Genomic DNA, 8,605 nt, shown 5'->3' on the forward strand with positions numbered 1-8,605 from the left:
TCATAGATACCAGTCCCTTAAGTATGCAGATTTTTTCCATCAAGATACATTCCCCGGAAATTGGTGAAAATGTCCAACAAATGCCCCATCTCTCAATGATTAAGAAAGAACACAATTTAATGTGTTCTGTCTTAACACATTTCACCGACTTCTTGGAAATCCATTCAGTAGTTTTTTTACATAATCCTGCGGACAAATAAACCAATGGATGGGGTGAAAACATGACAAATAAAGCAAGACCTGAAGTTGTAACCCCAAGTGGAACTCTGGACATTATTGAGAATAGACAAACATATTTCTATCGCAGGAAAAAGTAAGCAGCGGAACAGTAAGGGTGCAAGTTTTGATCCAAGACGAATCGTTCGGACGCTGAGGGTTAATGTATTCCACCTCGTTCAGTGCCGAGACTTCTCTTGTGTTCTCCTTTCACTGCCCACAGCTGTCACGTCAGTGTATCAGCTCGGCTCTATGATGCATGCCTTGCACCTGGGTAACCGACCGCACACAGACACCGTGTTAGAATGAGGGTACAGTGTAAGCTGACACACAGGCGCTGGGTGTGGTGTTGCTGCTGTCTGCAAGTCATCATCAGTTACAACAGTCGTCCTGTTGGAGAGAAAAAATAAGGGCTATCTGTCCCGAAAGAGATAAATTCACCTGAAATTAGCATTACTGTTTAAAATCTGACTCTATCAACACATGTGAGAGGTCGGCTCCAGATTCAGTATTTCCTGCTTTTCTCTCTTCTATATAATAGCGAATGTCATATTTGATATTTTTAGATTGGGAACAAAACAGCAATATGAAGATATCACCTCGGGCTCTGAGAACTTGTGACATTTTATAGACAATGTTATTCAATTAAGTAATTGAAAAACAGACGATAGATTATAAAAGTAATCATTTGTTGCAGTCATGTAGTCCTCGCTCAGCAGGCACGTGTTCTACCAAACCAGAAGCTGCGTCAGAAACGACAGGATCATGCAGCTTTCTTTAAAATTAACCAGCACTGTTGTTTAGCAAAGAGTTGGGACTTTTTTTTTAAATGAGCAAGATCTCATTATCGCATGACGGTCGGCGTGCCCAACGCTTGGTGATCCCAGTTTTAAGCTCAGGACACACAACATAGCTGGCTGTCATGTTAGCATGCCATGCTAACACTACATTGCTAAACGGGAATACACAGGAAATAAAATCACCGGCTGCCTCTGCCACCTTTTTTGCATTAACGCGATTTGATTGGCCCCTGCACTTGAGTGTTGGTTCCAAAATGACTTCATAGGCTGGAGCTGCCGTTGGCCATACACAACCACAATGCAGTTCTGCAACGCATGACGTCACCTCATTTAAGGTCAATGAGCAGTGTTTCAGTTGACGCCTCCAACACTTGCGTGCGAGACCTGAGTGAGCACCCAGCATGCACTCTTTACTGTGGGTCATCGCCGGTTTCTCCACATATGCAAAGGAAAGCAGGTGAAATGCAAAACAATATTTACACAACCTCTGGTGTGCACCATGTCAGGGGTTTCACCTCCTTGTGTTTTACATCTTGAAGCAAACTTGAAAGCATCTGACATTTGTGTTTAGGGTGTGAGAGTGGCATGGGAGGGTAGAAAAAGGAGGGTGTGTCTGGGGAGAGAGAGATTACCCTCAGTAGTTTTCTTTGAGAGAACGGGGCGGGGGGGCAATCCCTGCGTATGAGTAAATCACACTTAATTTTCCTTGTCGGAGAACCACTTGCTCAGAAACACCTTCATTACTGATCAGAGGTGTGGATCTCTCTCCTAAAATAAAACACCCCTCCAGGGCGCACCAGAGCCACTGTGATGCTTCAGTCGCTCAGTCTTTTTAGCGCCCTTTTTTTTTTTATTGTGCCATTACACCTCTTGAGACGTTTTCATATTTTCGAGAGCAGCTGCCAGTTTCTCCATCTGCCCTGAAATTTAAGATGGAAACATGTCTGCAGCGCAACTCTATCTCCTGCTGCACCATTTGACAACACTTCAGGATTCCTTGGTCAGACCCTGTTTAATTTATAGAAGCTGAGACTTCGGAGAAGCCAGATGTTATCCATGATTCAGAGCCTTTCATTTACACTTAACACTGCAGTGCTTCGCTCTGACATCATCTGCGTATGTTTTTCACAGCATGTCACATTCAACATGCATGAGCCTGCGATTGCTGGGGGCCTCAAAAGCTCTAATTATATCCGTCGTGGGTTTAAGACTCACAGATTGGATGTGATTTTTTTTTTCCCCTCACAGCTATCGTGTAGCTCACTAACTCGCCTGTTTGACTCTCTAACGCTGCTCAAGACCACAGATATGTGAACTGCAATAATAGTCAATTTTTAATTGCATTTTATCTTCAATGACAGGACTTCAATTTCACAAATCATGCACATACAGCAGTTGATGTTAAGACTGCGAATAACTTATTTTCATAATTTTCTGTCCAACATATTCAATCAATGTCCGATCAATAATTCAAAACCCAAAGACATTCAAATCGACAATGAAATGATAGAATATTTGATTTTTTTTTCTAAGTTATTAATTAACAATTAATCAATGTACAATATGACCAGTTCATTTTATGGAGGGTTTAAGGATGTGATTTTTAAGCTTTCATGCCGTCCATATCTACAAGTCACCTGTCACTTTGCTCTATAAACAAATTCTGCTAGAGCTGCACTAACTGATGAACCAATTAGTCAATTAATTGATTAGTGAATCAGCAGAAAATTAATCGGAAGCTGTTTTGTGAATCAGTCGATTGTTTGAGTCATTTTGAAGCAAATTTCTTCTTAAATGTAAAGAGTTGGGAGTTCTTTTTTGTCATCATGATAAACTTGATATCTTTAGTTTTAAGATTGATGAAGACATCACTTGGGGATGAGGGGAATCAAAATGGCTTTTCCCAGTATTTTTTGTATGTGTTACATTCAAAACAAATAATCGACTATTTGAGAAAATAATCTGCAGAAATCCTGCACACAAATGATATTCAGAAAAGTACAGGGGGGATTTTCCTTGTGTGCCAAGCAGGCATGGGAACAATTCAGAAATATAGTATTTAGGCCCATTAATCACAAGATGTGTATTTTGTGTTCCGGCTAACTTCCCCTCCAGCACGACTGCAGCTGTAACAGGAGGCCGGCCTATTGTTCAGACTAACAAGGGCCGCAGAGGTCACTTGCATTTTCACAAGAGCTTTGCCAGAGGGGTTGAGGAAAGCAAGCGGCGCACCAGTCTGTTTAGTATGGATCTACACTAAAGCTTTTTCTATAAAGTCACATCATTCCCAGTCTATTATAAAGGGGGATGGATTAGATTAAGTGAGATTATGCAGAGAGGGGCTCCCTAAAAAGAGCAAAAATAACATGCTCAGTACTTAGCAGGCGAGTCAACAGTGGGATTAAGCCAAAAGGACACGTTCAAATCCAATGCTAATATGCACAATGGCCGTCCTTCCACACACTCAACTTTTAAGTGGTCGCTAATGTTATTGCTTCAGATTTCTCCGCACATATCGTAAGGTGCAGGCGAAGCTGAAATCTGACTTTTATTGTCATATTCTGGTCATAAAACTGAATTTAATCCATAATTTGAAGGAAAAAAAACAAAATAAGTGATTTCGCTTCACTCCATTAAAACTGTCATCCCCGCTTCCCCCTGCTGTCAAGTCCTCTTTACGGGTACAGTTTGTACAACAACAACTCCGAGCACCAACGCAACCGAAAAAAAATGCACAAAGTGGTTGCACAATCTAACATGATTAAATGATGTGTGGTCTGGCGTCACTCCCAGCACCTCTCCCATCCCTCACTCGGCTCTGTATCTCCCCTCCTGCAATAACGCAAACACACACACAGATTCCCTTTCTCTGAGCCGTGTTGTGAAAATAGAAGCTTCATATTAACAGTCAACAGTTAAGCTGATAGGTACAGTCAAACCATTTTCTCAATCAGAAAAAAAAATGTGTGGATTTCTGCCCAGGCCGCCTTGCTGCAGCTCCGTGTCACAGAGGTGGGGCATCACGAATCACCACAAACACACACATGAGGAATGCATGATAACACAGAAGCCCTACTGGAATTAAACTGATACCAAATATCACATCACAGGCTAAATACAGACATATTGGCAGCAGAATACCGACGCATGAGAAGGACGATTGATACGAGCAGAATTTCTATTTATCTTTGCTTGCGTGTTTTGTGAAATAATGATTAATACTCAAATGAATCACTTCAGTGAAACTACAGGGCAACCTTTGACCTGACGTGTAAGAGAAGCCCCTGCTGCCCACCTCCATATGTTTCGGTCATGCCCTTCTTTAAAAACCAATTAGATAGAAAGTCTTTCCCTCAGATTTGGAAACCAACAGCAATCACAGCATTGTTTGGGGATCCGCCTCCCACTCCACCACTTCCAAAATAAAAGGCAGACTTAGTAGCGTTTGTGACCTTATTAATCAGACGTCTGATTTCACTCTCATTTCTTATTCCTCTTGGATGAAGGACATTTTTACTTTGTTAGAATGAACCAATGAATGGTTCACTTGCCAAATTTAATAAAACATGAGGACCTTTTGTGCACATGGTGGGGGGGGTTGGTTTTTGGTGCCATTCCAGAGAAACAGCTTTCATTCAATGTCTGTGGCCACTTTAATGTACATTATTAGTTATTTCAATAATATTTCTCTGTCATGTGGATTCTGGACTTGTCTTTATTTCCTATCTGGTTCTATCTACGTTCAGTGTTTCTCAGTTTTGTGTTTGACTGCAACTTGAAAAGTAAGGTGACCTTCGTGTGATGTTGAAAATCGAAAAAAGAAAAAAAAATTCATATTTTGAGATTCTCTTTTTTCTTAATTAGGTTTGATAATTGATTATACCTTAGAAATTATTTTCTGCTTCTTCACAGGCCAAAGTTTGAAAAAGACAACATAACTATCATGAAAAGTTACATTAGTTTCTCTGAAGTTATGGCGTAAAGAAGCACTAAAACTAATCCAAGTGTTTGATTAAATGTACTTTCAACTCAATCTCACTGCCAGAGTTACTGCAGAATCAAAATAAACATTTACAGCGTTATAATTGCGCACAAGCAGCATCATAACAGGATGAATAAAAATGAAGTGCTGTTTGACACAAAGTAAACCTGCACGATTAAACAGCTACAAACAGCCCAGTGACACACTTTCTGCACCCAGAGCTCGCCGCTTGGCCCCCGCGTCGTTCCTCTTTACTCATTGAAAATAGCCATACCAGTGAGGTGATTCATCCCAGGAGTTTATCTGTCGGGCAAAGACAACACAGAAAAGGACCTTGAGCGAAACCTACACAAACCTCCCACAGGCTCTGACCGCAGAGGAAGAGCAGTCGCTCGCTGGCTCAACCTTTTTCCTGTTAGTGAGCTTTAGAGAGCTCTCAGTGCGCGGGAGCTGCTCGCCGCAACTGGAATTCCCAAGTCGAATCAATAACATTATGACATTATACACCATCTAACAGCCCTGTTTACCCGCTGCTTAAGCACACATTGTTGGTACAAAATATAAGAGGCTCGGGCTGCAAACCTTTGGGAATGGGTTGAGTTTAGCCGCTATAACGCAGACTGGACTGTCATGTTTCAGTATTTATCCCTGACTGTCAGGTGTAAAACGACACCGCACATGTCTCAGGATTGTTCTCAGACAAAAGGAGCAGCAGACGCAGCACATACACACACACACAACATTTCAGCAGGCGAGCGTGGCCAGTTGAGACGCACACCGGCTCTCGGCCTCCTCTCAGGCCGGCCAGCAGTGCTGCTGGAGGTAATGAGGCCTCTTGTGTGTCCTCTCTGATCTGAGAGTTGAATAATTTCCCATGTGGCACAGCCATTTCCAGCTTCTGCCTTTACTCTCACCTCGTCAGGTGGGTGGAAAGGCGAGAGCGAAAACTCCCACCTGACACTACAAAAAATATCTTGCCATTGTCAATCTACAGTGATGCACACAGACCCCAGACAAGAGAAAAAAAAAATTGCTTCAGGGTTTTATGTCGCAAAGATATGTGTGATTTAATCTTTGGGAAATAAATCTTCATTTTCTGTATTTACTTTGAGGTTTCGAGAGTCAGGAGCAGCTGAATGTCCTTTTACAGTTTTGTTCTGCCCCACTATGTGCTGATTCTTTTCACTGGTCAGTAGGAAACCCAGAGTTAATAAATGGTCTACTTCAGCGCCCAGACACACGTGCTGGGTTGCAGATCTCTGTTTCAATGTGTCTTTTGTTTGACGGCTGGTGTTTCAACATCCTCGACTTGAATAGAAGAAGGTCAGCCTGGTGGGGTCTGCCCCATGGTTATTCAGGAGCCCAACCTGGGGCCCCTCTGCGAATGGGGTGACTGGGAGGGGAGGGGACGGGACAGAAAACCTCCTTCTCTGTCTGACACCACCCTCATCTGTGAAGCTACTGGAAGTTGGAAGTTTTAACTCACAAATGGGGCTAAAATCAGCTTTCAATCACTCATGCATGCATGGCAGCCCACTAGTTTGACCACATCTCCCATTCTGCGTGTGAAAGTTTTAAATCTAGTTGATGTAGGAGCCCCATCAGCTCAGACGTCTGCAGGCTGCAGCTATTAAACCAAACCAGACCCCTGGATTATATGACAGAAATGTAAACAAGCAAACCCGGCCTGCTCAATATAGCTGCTATCACCACACCAGTTTCTCATGGACCCTCAGCAGCTGGGTCCAAATTCTGATGATCGGGAAGATGCTGCTGCTGCTGCTGCTAAAAAGGAGAACACGAGGAGCATGAACTTTTCTCAGCAACATAACAAAAACAGGAGGAGCTCTCTTTGACATCTCACCAGAACGAGACAAGAAACATCTGCACGCTGTTCTGCATGCTCGATGCTCCCAAATGGGGGATTTTTCGATACACAGAAATGAAGTGCATGCACATATGGGAGAAACACACCCCCCTCCCTCTCTATTCGTGACAATGGTTAGGAAGCAGATCAGGCAAGCAGGGTTACTTTTTCCACTTGGCCATGATTTCTGCTTCCTGCACAGATGTAGAGAAAGGAGCTCAATATCTGAGGGCCCCCCCTCCTCCTCCTCAAGCCCCAATTGGCTCCATTATGTTCAGACAGCAGGAATTTTTGGGGGGAGTCAACTTTACCAAAGCAGGAGTGACCCACAGCAGCAGCAGCATCATCACTCCAGCCATGGGTGTGTGTGTGATGCTGTGGACATGTGCTGCTGTTGAAGTTCACAAACACACATTTTTTTGCAGGGATGTGATGGTGAGCGCGCTGCGGTGGATGCAGATGCACAGTTGTTCTGCAGACACACCGGACACACAGCCATGTGCACACCAGAGGATTAAACACACACGCACAATAACACGCAGGCATGGTTCATTCTGCAAAAAACGCACACAAGCGCCGGCGCTGGAGAGATCAACGCGGCATCTGTTACCACCGAAATGCACAACCTGCTCCTCGGCGGCGGCGGCAGCAGCAGCAGCCCCGCCGGTTCAACCCCGACGGTGGATAAAAACCCCACCGCCGCTCGCTCGCTCTCTCGCTCGCTTGTCGGTGTGAGCTCCGGGCTGCTCCCCGGTGCCTCCTCCAGCGGTCGCTCAAATATCGAGAAACAATCTGAGCCAAAGTGGAAACAAGCAAACAAACAAACAAACAAAAAAAACCCTCCAGCGAGACCGAGGAGCCTCGCAGCGGCAGCGACCGGGAGCAGGCGACGGTTAAGTTTGCAGCTACTCACCGGTTCTCACGCGGAGAAAGTCCTCGGTTAGTGTTCGCCTCTCGCGTCGGTTAAATCTCGTCCCCCCTCACGGCCACTGACCGGGAATGGGCTGCACGTCAGCGGCTGAGTCGGTGAATAGAGTCGCAGTAAGTTGAAGTGTCAAATTTCATCGGCTATTCTATTACCGGAGGGACCCGTGCTCCGCGGCTGCACGCAAAACGTGTCGCGGAGTTCCGGGCGGAGGCGGAGCGGCGGGGAGAGCCGGAGAGCCGGAGAGCCCGGAGCGGAGCCGGACGGTCCCCGTGTGCCCAGCTCCAGCTCTGCTCAGCGGCCATCTGCTCCAGACACTGTGGTTACACATGCATCTGTATTTCTGTGGAATTATTAAAAAAGAAACAATCTGTAACACATATTATTGATATTTACTTCCACATGTTCCAACGGGAGCTGAGCATTCTGCATATTAAATATAAATCTCCTTATTGATTCAGGCTCATTAATGGATCAGCTTATAGCTAATTGTTGTTTATTGGCATTTGAAAGGAAATCGAATCTCTACTTAAAGGGCCAATAATGGGAAACTAGTATGATAACAATTACATCCAACATCATCTTTAATAACGATGATAATAATAGCAGCAGCCAAATAGTACATGTGAAATACAGATATTAAATATAACAACAACATCATAACAACAATATTCAAACTGCCATTACAACAGTCAATAATAATCAACTCTGTGTTTTTATCATCAGAATATATTTATATCAAAATAAAAGTCCACTATAATAGTTCAAATAGCCTAAACGGCAACAAACGCACGCAGGCGCACACTGTCCCATGA

The 8,605-nt window shown here is 44.0% G+C and overlaps 1 protein-coding gene across 2 annotated transcripts in view; it reads right to left on the reverse strand.

Annotated features, from left to right (window-relative positions):
- The window catches only part of LOC109627012 (zinc finger MIZ domain-containing protein 1-like), a 107,484-nt gene extending 99,525 nt beyond the window's left edge, over positions 1-7,959 (reverse strand). The window contains exon 1 of one of the 2 annotated variants that reach the window (XM_020083322.2): positions 7,779-7,959. The gene's annotated coding sequence lies outside the window, so the exon portion shown is untranslated. The remainder of the gene's footprint in view (positions 1-7,778) is intronic. The other variant, XM_069517478.1, reaches the window with a different exon arrangement.
- Between the last annotated feature and the right edge of the window lie 646 nt (positions 7,960-8,605).

Source organism: Paralichthys olivaceus, chromosome 21 (genome assembly GCF_024713975.1).
Source record: "Paralichthys olivaceus isolate ysfri-2021 chromosome 21, ASM2471397v2, whole genome shotgun sequence".
NCBI classification, from domain to species: domain Eukaryota; kingdom Metazoa; phylum Chordata; class Actinopteri; order Pleuronectiformes; family Paralichthyidae; genus Paralichthys; species Paralichthys olivaceus.